The 17,216-nt window shown below is 53.9% G+C and overlaps 1 protein-coding gene across 2 annotated transcripts in view; it reads left to right on the forward strand.

Annotated features, from left to right (window-relative positions):
* The first annotated feature begins 487 nt into the window (after nt 1-487).
* WSCD2 (WSC domain sialate O sulfotransferase 2) overlaps nt 488-17,216 on the forward strand; it is a 132,006-nt gene continuing 115,277 nt past the window's right edge. Inside the window, exon 1 of one of the 2 annotated variants that reach the window (XM_008249349.5) lies at nt 488-1,150. The gene's annotated coding sequence lies outside the window, so the exon portion shown is untranslated. Of the gene's footprint in view, nt 1,151-3,138; nt 3,236-17,216 lie in introns of those variants that run through there. The other variant, XM_017338066.4, reaches the window with a different exon arrangement.

Consider the following 17,216-nt stretch of genomic DNA (forward strand, 5'->3'; position numbering starts at 1 on the left):
CGTTACCATCACCCCTTAACCTTACAGAGAAAGATACAGAGGTTCAGAGGGAGCCCCCTGACTTGCCCAAGGTCACAGAGCTTGGAAACAGACACAGAGAGGGTGGGTGATCACCAGGAGGTCACAAAGCTACAAACTACCGCCTACTAAACACCAAAGAGCAAACCTGCCCCTTACTGGGTGTTTGCTACTTTCAAGGTGCAGTGTTCGCCTCTTGAACCATAGAGCAGCAACAAGGGCGCTTACTCCATGCCAGGCAGAGTGGCACTTAGCGTAATCGGTTCGGTAAATGCTCTCCAAAACCCCATGCTGGGGGTCTCGAGCCCATTTTACAGGCGAAGACACTGAGGCTGGGAAGCTGAGGCCCCTGCCTGTGCGCCGCAGCAGGCCAGGCTCTGGGTCCGCCTAGCTCCCAGGGAGGCGGCGGGCGGGCGGGCCAGGTGGCACGCAAGGAGTTAAGCGGCAGGCTGAGCGGTGGCTCCGTGCGAGGAGCGCGCCGGGCCCAGGCGCGCTGCTGGCGGCGGCAGCGGAGGCGGCAGCGGCACCAGGAGCTGGGGCTGGGATTCGTGAAGTGCCGGGGAGCGAGCGAGGCGGCCAAGGCAGCCGCGAGCGGGAGGCCAGGCGGCTGGAGCCCCGCGCCCAGCCGCGGCCGGCAGTGCCGCACGCACCCGGCCCGGGCATCCCCGGGGCGGCTGCGTGCGCGGGGCCTCGCCGCGGCGCGGGGCACCCGCAGTGCTGCCCGCCAGCCCGCCCGAGCGCCAGGCTTGCGGGAGCCCAGCTTTCACTTCCTCTCGCCTCCACCCGCCTCCCAGGCTCGCCGGCTGGCGTCGCCACCTCCTCCTCATCCCCTGGCCACCGCTGTCGCCGCTGCTGCAATCCAGGGCGCACACTCTCCCACTTTCCCGCTGGAGGCACAGAGGATGCCCCTGGCACCAAACCCGGAGAAATAGCCCCCGGCCCGCCTGGAGGAGCCTCAGTGGCCAGAACAGAAAGCCCGGCTCCGCTTTCCCGGGTAGCACTGCAGCAGCTGGCAGCAGGGAAGGCGCCCACGGAGCGGGTGCGCTGGGCGGGACGCGGGAGTCGCAGGCAGAGACCCCAGGCGCCGGCTGAGCTCTGCTGGCGGAGTTCGCGAGTGGCTGAGACTTCTCAGGTAAGAACTAGGGGCTCTGGACCTGGGAAGAGGGCTCCATAAGGGAGATGGGGCACCGAGCTGCCGTGAAAGATTCCTACACCCCCCCCCCCCAATCTGGGCTTCTAGGTCCAGCTGCTTCCCCCACCCCACGCTCAAGCTGGGAGCCCAGCTCCGAGCGCTGGCTGAGTGAAGAAGCCAGCACGGTGACAACTGAGCTCTGGGAAAATGACAAACTTTCCTCTGGCCCAGGAGGGGACCTCCTGGCTCATCCAGGCGCCCTTCCTCTGGGCATGTCTCTGTCCCGGAAAGGCGTGCATTTAGAGGGCTTCTCTGGCAAGGATGGCCCAGGGAGGAGGCGGGGGACCCTTTGAATTTGGGGTAGGCATTGCCCCTTGACTGGTCTGGAGTGCTGAGAGAGAAGGAGCGAGTCCTCTTTCAGAGCTGGCGTGCAAAGGTGCTTCTTGAGGGCAATACTCTGGGGAAAGGGGTTCCCTGTGGTCTGGGACCAGCGACTGAGGGGTATCCAGCCAGGGGCTTTGTGTAGGGGGCTTTGCAGACCTGCTTATGTCCATTCTCCCAAGGTGTGTGTGTGTGTTTGTGTGTGTGTGTGCGCGCACGCATGCACACACGCGCATGTGTGTGTATAAGGAAAGAGAAAGAACTGGAGACCGGGGGACTCCTCTGGCAGGATCACCCTCATCCGAGCCCTTCCAGCAGCCCCCCGTGTGGTTACAGGAGTCACCTCGTCTCCTTGGTAGAGCCCGTAAGGAGGGGTGAGGGTCACCTCCTGCTCCTTGCAGCTCCAAAGGGGCTGTTCCTGAGGGGAGCAAAAAATTGGGGAAGTTTCCTAGGCTGCTCAATGAGACCGTTCAGACTGGAGCCAGGGGAGGTGCAAACTTTCGGCAGAAAAGGGGCTTGAAGGGACCTGTGTGTAGGGGCGCCTGGCATTCTCATGCCCAGCGCAGGGCATGGGGGCAGTGTACCCCTCCACACCGCAGGCCCCTTGAGGTTCTGCTGAGCCCCACGTGTAGCTTGCTCCAAAGAGGCTGGCTGTCATCAGGGATCATTTTGGAGCCACCCCTGTGATCACAGCCCTGTAGATGACATCATGCTTCCTTGCTGGGGTGCCAGCCTGGGGCTGTGATCGTCTTAATGCACTGGTAGGTACCTAACGCGCTGGATGCATCGTGAGGCAGGGAGCAGGTCATGACCCTGGTTCTGTGTCTGCCCCTTGCTGGGGCTGGCTGTCTGCCTTCAGAGAGCAGCATTTCTGTGTGGTACTTGAACAGTTCTCTGGGCTTCAGGCAGGTTTTCAGGATTGCCCATCCTTGCGTGGGGTTCTGATCCTGCATCAGTCTAGAAGCTGCTTCCCTAGGCTGCTGAAATCCGGGAATTCCTCCAGGGCGTCAGATGCTGGTGCTGGGTGTCCTGGGAAATCCCCAGCACTGGGTCAGGAGGTTGTGCTTCACATCTGCCTATAATTTGCTGTGTGGCTTGAGGGTAAATCTAGCCCTCTCTGAGCTCCAGCTGCTGCTTCTCGAACATGAAGAGAGTTTGTGTATCCTCATAGAGTGACATGTGAGTGATGTTACACATGAGATTTGCAAACTCCGGGTGATGTAATTGAGTGTTGGAGAGACCTAGGACTCAGATCAGGAGTAAGTCTGGCCATTCACCTCCCTCTGCAAACCTTGGTTCCTTTGCTGTAACGTGGGGAGTTCACAGTCCCTGCTCCAGACGGGTGTAGGGAGCAGAGATGGTGCCTGCAGAGTACTCAGCCGAGCGTCTCACAAACATGGAGCTCACAGTGGCCACAGCAAGGCTGTCTGTTGCGGTCTTGTACATGGGCATCTGGGTGCTGTTTTCCCCAGGGATGCTGTCCCTGTCCTACTGGAGCACCAAGTGGTCCTTGACTGGGGGGCTGGGGGTGGGGGCAGGGCCCTTGTTCTTGCCAATCACCTGATTACCTGCAGTCCCCGCCCCCTCCCTGCTTCCTCATAAAAGCACTGCTGGACCGGCTGCTCCTAGTGGGGAGCCCTGGGCGTTCTGGGAGGGCTGGATGCACCCAGCTGCTGTGTCGCCATGACAACAGGAGGTGTAGAGGTAAGCTGTCTCGAGGGCTTCAACTTTGCAGCTGTCTAGGGACCCAAAGCAGAGAAGTTCAGTGTGTCTGGTGCCAGGCACCCAGGCTGCTGAGGGGCTGAGGGCTGTCCCACGCTGGACAGGTGAGGCTGCTGTCCCTGATAGGCAGAACCATACTTGTGTGTGTGGTGGGGAGGGTGCTGAGACTGTAGGGGGACACAGTGTTCTAGTCATTCCTGTTTCCTTCCCAGTGGCCCTGAGGCTTGGGGGGTTGCCCCACATTCTTTCTGGAACCACTGGGGAGGGGCAGCCCTCATCCAGCTGCTGGCTGACATGGAGTGAGTTCACGGGCATGCAGTAGAGGCATTCCCCCCTGTGCTGGCTTAGTCTGCACACTTGACTTCTAGGATTCTGAGAAAATGAAGTTGGCTTTCTTGTGGAGCAGGGTTTGTGTTTGTGCTTGTGTGTGTGTGTGTGTGTGACTTCATATGTGCACCTTCTCATGTAGCTTTGTGCACATGTGTTTGTGTGGGTATGCTTTATGGGAGAACCTTAAGTGTGCATGCACATCTGTGTAACTAGAGTCAGTAAGGGTGTACTTTATGTCAACTCTATGAGTGTGTGTGTGTGCGTCTGAAAGACTATAGTGACATGTGGGAGTCAGGGTAAGTGTAAGTGAATGTGCTTGTGAGCATTAAAGCTATTGTGTGTATGTTACATGTATGTGTGTGACCAGGCAGGTGCGTGCTTGTGCAGATGCACATATGTGTAGTGATGGTCTTTGTGGGAATGCCTGTGTTTGAAAAACTGTGCCTGTCTGCCTGGGTGCATGCGTTGGTAACTGTCTGTGCTGTTTGCATATGTTCATGTGGGTGTTTGTGTCTGCGTATGTGTGAGTATACACATGCATGTGCAATGATGTATGAGTCTAGGTTGTGGACTTAGTGACATATGAGTCTGCTTTTTCAGGGTATCTGTGTGTGTGTTTAGTATTGCACACTCGATTGTCTGTATGTGCACCTATTTGTCATGATGTATCTCTGTGTCTGTATATATGCATTGCACGAGTTTCTGAGTGTGTGCACTTGTGAGTATAAAGTGTGTCTGCATCTCTGCATACCTGTGTGTGTTTCTATGGCTGTGTGTGTTGCAGTTGTGTGTACACACATTTCTGAACCTATGTCTGTGTGTAGCATTGAGCACTTGGTCATATCTCTATGTGTAGGCAAGTGTTTCTGAGTGTATTTGTATCTGGATGTGTTGTTTGCGGTATGTATTTGAGTGTGTCTCTGTGTGCGTGTGAGTGTCTCTGAAGGTGTGTTTCCATGTGTTGCAGTAACCTTTGTGCAAGTGTATGAGTGGCTTTCAGAGTGTGCATACCTGGGAGTTGCACTATAGCTTCTCACGTCCCTGAGTGTGTGAATATCTCTGTGTGTGCCTATCTGCACAGCAGTGTAACTTTTGCCCCAGTCTGTGTCTCTGCACTTCCAAGTATGTGCATGCCTGAGTGTGTGCAGAGACGTCAACGTGTGTGTGTGTATGGAGAGAGATGAGTGGTGTGAGCACACCCGAGAAGTGCCCGTTAGAAACCAACCCTGGACTCTTTTCCCCGTTCCTCGTGTCTGATGCCCTCATTCTGTGCCTGATCTGAGTGTTTGCTCACCAGTTGGTGTTAGCTCTGCACAGAGCGTTGGGAGGTGGCGTGTTCATTTTTCCGAGTGCCTGTTCCTTGCAGGGCTCCAAAGCCCCTTGGATTCCTCGTGCCTGCCTCCCTGGCCCCAGCAGCATCCCGAGTCTCTCCCGCCAAAAGCCTCCACTTAGGACGCTTTCCGAACAAACCGACAGATGTTGGAAATGCAGGTATAATTTTAGGCAGAAGGTCTGAAAATAGGCAGCCTAGGATGTGCCGAGATCTCGACAGCAGTGTTTCTAATTAGGAGCAACTTGTTTTCCTTAAATAAACAAATCAAGTGAGGAAAGAAATTGCCCGAGATTAATGGCTCCCCGGAGCAGGTCCAGATGTTGGAAAGATGGGAACTAGGACGGGGTCCCCGTGGGCTGCAAGTGCCAGCACTCAGGGTCCCTGCAGACTGTCACCCAGAGCTGAGGAGGCAGCAGGGAGGAGCAGGTGAGGCGGGCAGGGCTGGGCCAGTGTGGGGCCCCTTCTGAGGTCTGGCAGGCGTTTGATTATTGGGGTGTGCGCGTTACTGGTGCAGTGCCTCCCTCCCCCAGCATCTCTGGCTTTCCCCGTGAGACTGTGATGTCCCTACTCAAAGAGCAGGCAGGGTTTATGCCCTTGTTCCTTCACATGGGGGCCAGCCATGTGAGTAGGTCTGGCCATTCAGTGAGGCAGGGGTGACTGCACTTGCTCCAGCTTAGGTCTTTGGGGGCATGGGTGTTTGTGTCATGACTGAGAGAACAACTCCCCTGCCATGGCTGCTGCCACCTCACCTAGCCCTAGAATGAGCAGACATGGAGTACCCCCAACTTAGCTCAGCAGATCCCCCTCTGGCCACACACAGGTTGGCTAAGTAAATGATTGCGAATGGACGAGTCAGGTGTAGTGGCTGCTTGTTAAGCTAACTGATGCAGTCATCAGTAGGTAGCCTTGATTGCTTTCTCCTATTGGGCCACGGAACTCAGAGCTGCACAGTGAGCACCTGCTGCTGTCTACTGTGGATGGGATGTGGTTTGCCCCCCAGGGCACTTGTGTTGGAAGCTTGGTCCTCAGAGTGGTGATGTTAAGAGACAGTAGGACCTGTAATATTGGGGGCCTAGTGGGAGGTCCTTAAATCTATTTTGGGGCTCTCTCTGGCTCCCACCACTGTGATGTGCTGAGCTGGTGTTGGTGTCGTGGCCCTTGAACCTCCTGAACTGTGAACTAAACAAACCTCTTTTCTTTACAAATGACCCAGTCTCGAGTGCTTTGTTACGATACAGTACCCCAGCCCTACCTTGCTTCCTGCCCATTCCAACGTTGATAGTAATAATAGCAGACGACACTGGGGGAGTGTTTGCCAGGGACCACACATACCACACATCTGTCACTCAGGGTAACCCTGTGCGGTTGTTTCTATTAGTCGTCTGTTCTGATCTGTAAGGCTCAGAGAGGTGAAGTGTAGAAGTCACCTGGATTTTCACAGTCTACCTGACCCTGGAGACCATGTTTTGGACCATGATGTCATATTGCCTCCCCAATGCCAGTGGTGTGATAGACATAACTGACATCATAGCATACTTTTGGGCATTCTCCCCTTAACTCACCTGGAACTTGGGGTTGGCAGGAATGACCCCTGTCACAGAAGTGGGAAGGGTCTGTTTGAATGTGGGTGGGTGTGATCGGCCATTCATTCATTCATTCACATTTCCCCTCCTTCCCTGTGTGGAGGAGACAGTGTCACAGCCAGAGCTGTTCTGAGATGGGAGAAAGCAGGTACACAGGGATTCCAGACAGGGAGGTCCATCATCCTGGCTTGCTTGCAACTGAGGTTATTCCAGGCTATGAGACTCTCAGTGCCAAAACTGGGAGAACCCCATGCATACCAGGACACATTGTCAGTCTAGTCCAAGAGGAGAGCTTGGGGTGATCTAGACCAGGGGTCAGCAAATCTGACCCTCTGCCTATTTTGTAAATAAAGTTTTATTGGAACAAAGCCAGGGCTGTTCTTTTACGTATTTTCTGTGGCTGCTTTTAGACTATAATGGCAGAGTCAAGCAGTTGTGACAGAAACCATATGGCCTGCAAAGCTTGAAATATTTATTATCTGGCCCTTGACCGAAAAATTTTGCTGACACCTGGGCTAATAATCCCAGCCAGAGTCTTGGGTGTTGGCCAAGGGAGACTGAGACATGAATTCAATGAACTTGGATGAATCACTGTGGGTCATGTGACAGGTGAGGTTTGCCTCCACCCACAGGTGAGGTGCCCAGAGGGTCAAGAAAGGTACGGCAGACTTGGTAACCTGGGGAACTCTTGGATGTGCAGACAGAATCCCAGGGAGGGGAGGAGACATCGCAAGGCCACGGAGGGAGGCAGGTGACTATGGCCTAAGTTCCACATGCAGGTAGGAGGACAGCTGTGGCCCTAGTCTCAACTCCAGCTAGCGCCTCCTGGAGCCCTGGGACAGCAGGGCCCAGCCCAGCAGGACACTTCTCATGTCTAGATATTCTTGTTTCTAGCGTGGCTGCCAATTACTGGGTTATTTGCTGACTCCTTTAAGTTCTCTGTGTTATGAGTGTGGGCCAAAGAGAAGAACCTTTGAGTGGGAAGTGAAGAGATCTGAATACCGGCTCTGCCACCCGACCTGGAGGCCAAGAGTGTGGGGAGCAAACCGGACTAGACTGAGTTACTGGAATTAGGACTTATTCTATGCATCTGCTCTCCCACAATATGGCGCTGGGAGAGAAGTAAACAGCTTCCGCACAGCTGCCTCCAGTTCAACTAATAAACTGTAGGACTTGCTCCTGATTGGAGGAGAGCAGCGTACTCGGCGTGTGGGCAGCCGAGTTGGGATTGGCAGAGGAGGACTATAAAGGAGGAGAGAGACGGCATGCACCAGGAACATCTAAGGGGAACATCTATCTGAAGGAACACCTGTGCAGCCCCCGAGAGAGCCGGCCGGCGGTGTGCCGCTCCCCTGCGGAAGTGGGGAATGTGGCCAGGGGGAACTGCCCTTCCACGGAGGTGGAAGGGATAGTAGCCAACCCGGGAAGAACCAGCAGCAAACCCGGGGAGGGCCGAGCAGACGAAAGAACAGCGCAGGGTTTAGTGTCGTTCCCCCACGAAGAGGGGGAGCGACATAATGGTGCCGTGACTCGGATATGAAGCCTAGGCAGGGCTTAGTGTTGCTCCTCCACGAAGAGGGGGAGCGACATAATGGTGCCGTGACTCGGATAGGAAACCTAGGGCGGATAGGAAACTTAGGAGGGAAGAAATGACTCGGATTAGGAAACCTAGGTCGGATAGCAAACTTAAGAGGGAAGAAACTGGAAGAACTGGGAAAATACCGGAGAGAGAGACTAGCAAACAGCCTAGGGAAAAGCCGGACGAAAAGGGTGCCGGAAGAAGCTATTGAAAGCCTAGGCATAGACTCAGATACGGACTACGGACTACGGGGGGAAGCTGGGAGAAATCTCTAAGGTCGAAAGCGAAAGTGAACGCTAGAACAAACAGACTCGGACGCGGACTGTGGGGAGAGGCCAGGAGAAATGAGGGAGGAATATCGTTGGAGGAAAGTTTGGGGAAACATACCGGGTAGAGAAAAGTGTTAGGGAAATTGAAGCCGCGGGGGGCAGGCCAAGGCGGAAACGGAAGCCACTTTGGGATTCTCAAGTTAGCCCGGGAATAGGGGGCGAAAAGTTGAAACCAGAAGCTGAAACGTGAGCCTGGTTGGGATCCGTCTGATTAGCCCGGGGAGCAAAGGACGGAAAGCCAAACCGTGGGGCGGAGACGTATGCTGGGTTGAATTCGCCAGGCTAGCCCGGGGAACTTAGATTGAATGCTAGTGGCGGACACGTAAGCTACGCTGTGTTACTCGCGGAAGCCGCCGCGCGCAGACAGAGCGTGCGGGGCTCAAGTACATAGGGAACGCGGGGCTAGCGCGGAGACCGCGGAGTGTGCGCGCAAAGCCGAGCCGCACAGAGCCGCGAAGCCGTGCGGAGCCGTGAAGCTGCCGGCAGGGCGAGGCGCCGGGAAGCTGCGTGGAGCCGTGAAGCTGCCGGCAGGGCAAGGCGCCGGGAAGCTGCCGGCAGGGCGAGGCGCCGGGAAGCTGCGGGGATAAGAGAAACAGAAGCTTAGAAGTAAGATGAGAGAAATAGGAATGCTGGAAGATAGAAGTAAAATGGGAGAAATAGGAATGCCCGGAGATAGAGAAATAGAGAAATAGAAAGGCCTCCCTACAACACTGCAATGTGAGAGCTTGGATTCGGTCTGCCTGATTAAATGAGGCGATGAGAACCTGGGCGGCTAGCAGCTTATGCGCCGCAGGTCACCGAAGACAGGCACGAATTAACATCAGTAAGGCTTCCCCACAATGTAACAATTAGGAGGCTTGGATTCGGTCTGCCTGATTTAAGGCGGTAAGCACCAGCAAGCAGCTCGACCAAAGCATGAGCTGCAGGTCACCGAAGATAGGCACAAACCAACACTAATAAGTCTCCCCCACAATACGGCAATGAGAAGGCTTGGATTCGGTTTGCCTGATAGGTTTTGTAAGCACCTGCAGGCAGTTCTAGCAGAGCAGAGCATGCGCTGCAGGGCACCGAACACAGGCACGCATCAGCGCCTAAAAACCTCCTCACAACATGGCGAAGAGAGGACCCGGATTCGGTTTGCCTGATAGGACTTGTAAGAGCCTGTGGCAACTCTAGCAAGTAGAGCAGAGTGTGTGCCGCGGGACACCGAAGACAGGCGCGTATCAACGCTAAAAAATAAAAAGAAAGGGGGATCTGTGGGGAGCAAACCGGACTAGACTGAGTTACTGGAATTAGGACTTATTCTATGCATCTGCTCTCCCACAATATGGCGCTGGGAGAGAAGTAAACAGCTTCCGCACAGCTGCCTCCAGTTCAACTAATAAACTGTAGGACTTGCTCCTGATTGGAGGAGAGCAGCGTACTCGGCGTGTGGGCAGCCGAGTTGGGATTGGCAGAGGAGGACTATAAAGGAGGAGAGAGACGGCATGCACCAGGAACATCTAAGGGGAACATCTATCTGAAGGAACACCTGTGCAGCCCCCGAGAGAGCCGGCCGGCGGTGTGCCGCTCCCCTGCGGAAGTGGGGAATGTGGCCAGGGGGAACTGCCCTTCCACGGAGGTGGAAGGGATAGTAGCCAACCCGGGAAGAACCAGCAGCAAACCCGGGGAGGGCCGAGCAGACGAAAGAACAGCGCAGGGTTTAGTGTCGTTCCCCCACGAAGAGGGGGAGCGACATAATGGTGCCGTGACTCGGATATGAAGCCTAGGCAGGGCTTAGTGTTGCTCCTCCACGAAGAGGGGGAGCGACACAAGAGCAAGTCCCTTCCCCTTTTTGAGCCTCGATTTTCCTGTCTATAGATAGGCTGGCAGAGGAATCATAGTGGATCACTGAGAGGTCTTCTCCAGTCTCAGCCCTTATGGTCCCGTTTCCTTTTCTAACTGGAGTGGTTCCGAAGCCGTCATGTATGTTGGCCTGTGTTCCAAGGTGGCCCTGCAGGACCCTGATGTGCAGATCCTCCCGATGATGCTGATGATGGTGACGGTGGTGGTGGCGGCTTCTGTTTGTGGGATGTCGCGGTGCCTGGGTTGTAGATGAGCTTCAGTTTCGTCCTCTCATTGAACCCCTGTGACAGTCCTAGGGGTTAAGAAACCCCGTTCTCCATTTTACACTTGACGACACTGAGGCTCAGAGCAGTTCACGGCTTGTCCAAGGTCACACAGTCAGTCAGTGGCAGAACTGGGCTCCCAGCTGCACCCTCACCTGTCGACCCCTCCTAGCACCACTACGGTATGGCCCACTCTCTTTCCCAGGAACGCCTCCGAGGAAGTTCTCTCTTTGCTTTCTCTCATTTGTGAACATGGAAGTGGCATGAGCCAGCCCAGGGGCCACCCTCACAGGCGAACCTGCATCTGTCAGCGAGGCTGGGGGCTGGCAGGACAGGGGACTGCGAATGGCTGGAGGGTCCCCCATCAGGACAGGTGGGTCTCAAGGGCTGTGCACTGGGCCATGGCTTTGTAGGTGCTTGGCAAGTCCCTATTCCTCTAGCGAGCTGAGGCTGTGTACTGTTTGCTAGGATAAACTGTGTGGAAGTGTCTGCCATGGCCTGGAGGTGGCAGATCACCCATGTTCCTTCCTCTGCTGGGTTGTCCCCAAGGTGAGTCCCACTTTGCTGAGATGGCCTTGAACCACCCCACTACCAAGTAACCACTTACAGGCCACTTGCCCAGGCTCTTTGCATTTTGAGTGCCTGCCTTTGAGTGCCTGACTTTGAAACAATCAAACTAGTTTTCATTTTCAAATAGCTCTTAGGTGTAGCACCATAAAAACCTGTGGTCCAATTGTCCTGGAAACTCAACTCTAAAGAAAACAGAAAAAAGGGCTTGCATTTCACATAGAGATTAAGATGCCAACTTCCACATCGGAGTGCCTGGGTTTGAGCCCTGGCTCTGCTCCCGATTTCAGCTTCCTGCTAATGTGCACCAAGGAGGGCAGCAGATGATGGCTCAAGTACCTGGGTCCCTGTCACTCATGTGGGAGACCCAGCTTGAGTTTCTGGCTCCTGACTTTGTCCTGGCTCAGCCCAGGTTTTTATGGGCATTTGGGGAGTGAACCAGTGAGTGACAGACCTGTCTGTCTCTTCCCTTTCAAATAGATTAGATTAATACATTTAAAACAACAGAACAGGTAATTGATCTAATCCAGTTGCCACAGTGTCCATACCAGAAAACAGCCAACGTTTGAGCCCTTCTTGGCATTCCTTTCTGGTGAGCTTCGTGACCTGAGCCCCCAGACTTAGCCTGTACAGGAGCAAAGGAAGGGGTGTAGGATGGCAGAGGAAGCACAGTGACAGCAGCCAGACGCAGGGACAGCCCAGGGACAGGGTACAGATGAGGAGCTGATACAAAGGAACAGGGAAATGAAAGAATCAGCTTGGGGGAATTGAGCGCAGGGGTCGTGATTCCTGTGCTTGGCCAGCACAGTCCTGGCCTCTGTGACAGCCCTGAGGAAGAGTTGAACACCGTGGAGGAGGCAGGGCGGCGGGCGTGGAATCAGCCGTTGTCTAAAACAGTTTGCCCCCCGTGAATGTTTCTGTGCATGCAGCCGCGGTGTCTGGAAAACTCAGTTCTGTGGAACGTTTCCTTTGCACAGTGTTGGGTAATCGACATTGAACGGTACCCAGAAGAGTGTCTGGCACATGGTAGACACTCAAGAAATAAAGGTTCTTTGACATGCAGCCGAATCCAGGTTCAGATCTGAGCTGCCTGACAACAGCGAGTGGCTCCGTCACTGGCCTCAGTGTCCTGTGTGTATGTTGAGGACAGCTACAAATGAGCTACAGCCGCCGCTGCCGCAAACCAAAATGACTTCTTGTCTGTGCCTGGCAGAAAGAATGGCACGAGGGCCTCTGGTTTGTGATGTTTGCTCTGGTGTTCTGCCACTCATGCAGGACCACTCACACAGAAACCAGACTGCCAAGGGCTTGGAGAAGCGGGGTTCTGGCTGCCCGATGGCTAGCATTCAGGAAGGTTCTGACTGTCCAGTGCTTGTCATGGAGCACCCACCACCAGGACCATGGCACTGGGGTTGAGCTGAGTGACCCAGGCTCAAAGAAATGCAACAGCATCGTGCTATGTGTCCACTAGCTGCCCATCGATGCCCTGTTTAACTCTGGTTTGATTCAAGTGTGGAGACTTAGTGTCTACTCTTTGGGATTTTTTTTTTTTTTTGACAGGCAGATGGACAAAGAGAGAGAGACAGAGAGAAAGGTCTTCCTTTGCCATTGGTTCACCCTCCAATGGCCACCGTGGCCGGTGTGCTGCAGCCAGTGCGCTGCGCTGATCCGATGGCAGGAGCCAGGTACTTATCCTGGGTCTTTCATGGGGTGCAGGGCCCAAGCACTTGGGCATCCTCCACTGCACTCCCTGGCCACAGCAGAGAGCTGGCCTGGAAGAGGGGCAACCGGGACAGAATCCGGCGCCCTGACCAGGACTAGAACCCGGTGTGCCGGCACCACAAGGCAGAGGATTAGCCTAGTGAGCTGCAGCGCCGGCCCTCTTTGGGATTTAACAGGCTCGTGTTCTGATCTCTCCTGCTTACAGGCTGTGTGATCCTAGGCAAGATACAAGTAGGCTTCCATTTCCTCATCTGTGAAATAGGAATAATAATGCCTGCTTTATAGGATTCTTATGGGGATTCAATGAGATAATAGTACTGAGTAAGCACTCAACAAAGATCATCTAAGTCAGAAAACCCATCGTTTTCTTGAATGGGCACACATGACTATGATTCCTCCTGGCACTGAAGTGTCCGTGGGCTTCTATTTGGGACCAGGGCAGAAATGAATCTTCAATTTCTGCATCTTCTACAAACCAGCTGGGGCCTCCCCAGTTTTCTAAGTGTGAACTTCCTCTTCCATGAACATTGTTTAGTGAGTACATCAATTCATAATCTTCTTTGTTCTTTCATTAATTTTTCTAACATTCCTTTATTGGGCACCTACTTTATACCAGAGCTGCCAGGTCTTGTGCTAGACGCCGAGACATGAGTCCATCTGGGTGGGGCTGGTAGCGCTGTGTCCCTGAGAGGAGAGAGGAGGCCTGTGGGTGACTGTCCTGGGAGGGCAGGGGGATTCACGGTCACAGCTGTGCTCCTGCGCCAAGGCAGGATGGGCACATAGTAGGTGCTCAAGGTTTGTTGAACAAACAAAATTACTAAGTGTTCAATTTTTAGCACCATCAGTTGTACAGATCCTGTTACTATCTAAACCCCAGAGTTCTTGGGTCCCAGGCTAAGTTTATCAGCTTAGGAAAGAAAAGAAGGAAGATGTGAGTGTCCAGATCATTCCTTAGGCATTGGAGAGGGTCTGTCTGCAAACAAATTTGATGATTGCATGGGGTGGAATTCGTTGGGGAGAGAACTGATAGCTGAGTGCCTTGTGATATTCTAGGAGGTGTGCTTGTTTCCATTTGTATCAGAGGCTCCCGCACCAGCCCTTCTGACCTGGGAACCTGGAACAGACCCAGAGCCTGCAGGAGACAGTTCCGGCTCAGCATGGGGTGGGGAGGAAGGGCTCACTCTCCAGAATGAGCAAATTAGAAGCTATGTAGTGTCAGGGTTCACAGTCTGCATTCAAGCTGCTTGAGCTTCGCAGATCACTCGCTTTGGGCAGGTGTCTTATCCCCTGAGCCTCATTTTTCTTATATGTATGATGGGGGGAGGGTGATAATGACAGTGCCTTTCCCTAGGTTTGCTCTGAGTATTTAATAAGCTAATACACACACACACACCCACACACACACCCCTCACACAATGCCTGGCAGAGTCAGTCCTGTATTATTAGCAGGGAGAGACTAAGCCCCCTCGGGCTCTGAAATGCCTACATAGAACACAGATGGCTTTACATAAGAGAAATGCACTGACAGGCTGGAGTCAGTGGTGGATGGGACCCTAGCTCGACAGCCAAGAGCTACAGAGGGGCATTGGATTTGGGGTCAAGCAGACCAGACCATCGACTGAGCAAATGGCCTTGGGGCAGTGGGCATCATTTTCTGTGCCTCAGTTTCCTCACCTGTAAAACAGGGATGGTGAACTGGTGTCTCTAGAACTGTTGCAAAATGATGTGACCTTGTCCATGGACGGTTTTCGAAACAGCAAGAGCTCAAAAGGCGCACGGGGGTGGGAAGTTAGAGCAGTGCCAACGTGTGCCTTGAAACACTGCCTGGGTTCCAATCCCAGTTCTGCTGCTTCTCAGCTCAGTGGACACGGGCCAGGATTTAACCACTCCATGCCTCCGTTTCATCATTTGTAAAACTGAGATAATAATGCTCCTGTCTGCCTGGAAGGACTGTGGGAAAATTCAGTAACAGAACATGGCACAGTGTGGAAGCTGTGGCAGTGCTGGTTAGTAACATTCTAGTTGTTATTAGGGAGCTCCTTAGCTATCTACAGGCAGAGTGTTTGTTTCAGAGAAGGAAGAAATAGCTCCTTGGCTGTCTACAGGCAGAGTGATAAGGTGTGGGGCACCTCCTGGTTTCAGGGCTTCTCCCTATAATATACACACACATATGTGTATAACACATACACACACATATGACAGAGTTATATATAGAGAGAGACAGACAGAGAGAGACATCTTCCATCCACTGGGTTCACTCCTCAAATGACCTCAGTGGCTGGGGCTGGGCTGATCCAAAGCCAGGAGGCAGGAGCTACATCTGAGTCTCCCACGTGATAACAGGGCCCAAGCACTTGGGCCATCTTGCACTGCTTTCCCAGGTTCATTAGCAGGGAGCTGGATCAGAAGGCGAACAGCCTGGTCTTGAACTGGTGCCCATACAGGATGCTATTGTCACAGGCAGTGGCTTAACCTCCTGTGCCACAATGCTGACCTTCCCACCTGCCACTCTGTGGTCCCTCTGGTTTTGGGAACTGGCTGACCTGTGCCCAGAGAGAGCCAGGTTGAGGATATCAGTGGCACCAAGGACTTCTTGGACTTCCTGCGGTCCTGAGGTCTTCTGCCCCTGGTGGATTTTACTGCCCGCCCGCCATGTACCTGCTGGCCCTTGGTGCAGTCTGTGGTCTCCAGCGGCTGAGACCACACATCTTTGAGTCTGTACTTCAGCAGAGCAGCTCAGCCAGCCAGTGCTGGAGGAAGTGCCAGGAGCAGCCCGTCAGCTCTCTCCCCCCCCCCTCCCCGCCCGAACACTGAGAGGTGGGATTTGTCTGAAGTCTGGCATAGTTGGTGGCAGAGCTGGGGCTCCATTGTGGACCTTCTCCCTCCTCATGACAGACCCCTCGGTCCCTTAGATTTCCTGCCACTTTCATGTGTGAGTGGATGAGTCTCTGTGATGAGACAGCTCACGTGGTGGCCTAAGCGATACACATCTGTGATCTGTAGTTCTGGGGGTTGGAGGTCTAAATTGGACAGACCAGCAGGGCTGTGTTCCTTCCGGAGGCTGCAGGGGAGAATCCACTTCCCAGACTTGTTCGGCGTCTGGAGGCTGCCCGCATCCTCTGGCTCATTGCTCCACATCGCCCGTCTAGGGTCTATCTAGGACATGGGGGTGCAGCATTGAGCAAACTGAGTTCCTGTGCCCTGGGGATGATTCCGGGGGTGGAAGTTAGAATACATCAACAAATGAACACAACAGGTGATGGCAGTGGTGACTTCTGACAGCTCCCCGCAGGGCTCTCCCCCGTTTAGGAACCTCCTCTTTCCCTTCTGGCCCAGGGGTTGTGTCTCCTCCCCACTCTTGCTGGTGTTGCATCTTCCTTGTGGCTTCCTCACTGCCCCCACCCCCATCACTAATGTTCTTCGGTCACCCAGGTAAGAGGAGCCGTCTGTGACCTGCTGGGTCCTGACATGCAAACTCATCGATCCCAACAACAACCCTTGAGAAAGCTATTCAGTTATCTCCATTTGCAAGTGAAGGAGTTCACCTGTGTCCACAGCAGACCTGGTCACGGTGGCCCACAGCAACTCAAGCTTCCGTTGGATCAACGAAACATGGCGGATCAACAAAGCGTGATGCCTAGTGTATCAGGCAGCTTTTCATCACTCCAGTGAAACACGGGAGCAGCCCAATTTTACAAAAAAAAAAAAAAAAAAAAGGTTGATTTTTGCTAACAGTCTAGAGGTACAAAGTCCAGATGGCCTGGCGCTGGTGGCTGGCAGGTGCTGGTGGTGGTGGAGCGCATCCCCAGGAAGGAGCCCACGGTGAGAAGGAAGTGGAGCTGAGCCCACACTCGGGCTTTCCTAACACCCTCTGGCAAGAACCCCCTTCCAAGGCACACCCCCGGTGACCTCCGCACCTCCCATGAGGGCACCCCCTGCGCGCCATCACTGCGTTAAGTTCCCACCCTGTTAGTTCCACTAACTCATGACTTTGGAAGTTAAAGCCCTACGTGAGTTCAGAGGCCAAGCCATACTCAGACTGTAGCGCATGTGAGATAAAATATTAGCCTTAAAAGGAAGGAGACTGCAATGTGTGTTACAGCAGTGAAACTTGAATGCACTCAGATAAGTATCACACATCAGGCATGAAAGGACAAACACCGATTCCACTTCCTGGAGGAGTCACGTCACAGGGAAGGAAGGTGGGATGGTGGTTGCCAGGCGCAGTGAGGAGAAGGGAATGGGGAGTCAGTGTGGAGTGGGTACAGAGGTTCAGTTTTACAAGGTAATAGTTCTGGGGAAAGATGGTGGTGGCGGTTCAACCATTGAAGGGGTTCAGTAACACGGAGCAATACACAGAAAACGGGTTAAAATGGCACCTCTCATGTTGCGTGTATTTAAAGTTAAAGTAA

Source organism: Oryctolagus cuniculus, chromosome 21 (assembly GCF_051225735.1).
Source record: "Oryctolagus cuniculus isolate XC-2025 breed Fujian yellow rabbit chromosome 21, ASM5122573v1, whole genome shotgun sequence".
Taxonomy (NCBI): Eukaryota; Metazoa; Chordata; class Mammalia; order Lagomorpha; family Leporidae; genus Oryctolagus; species Oryctolagus cuniculus.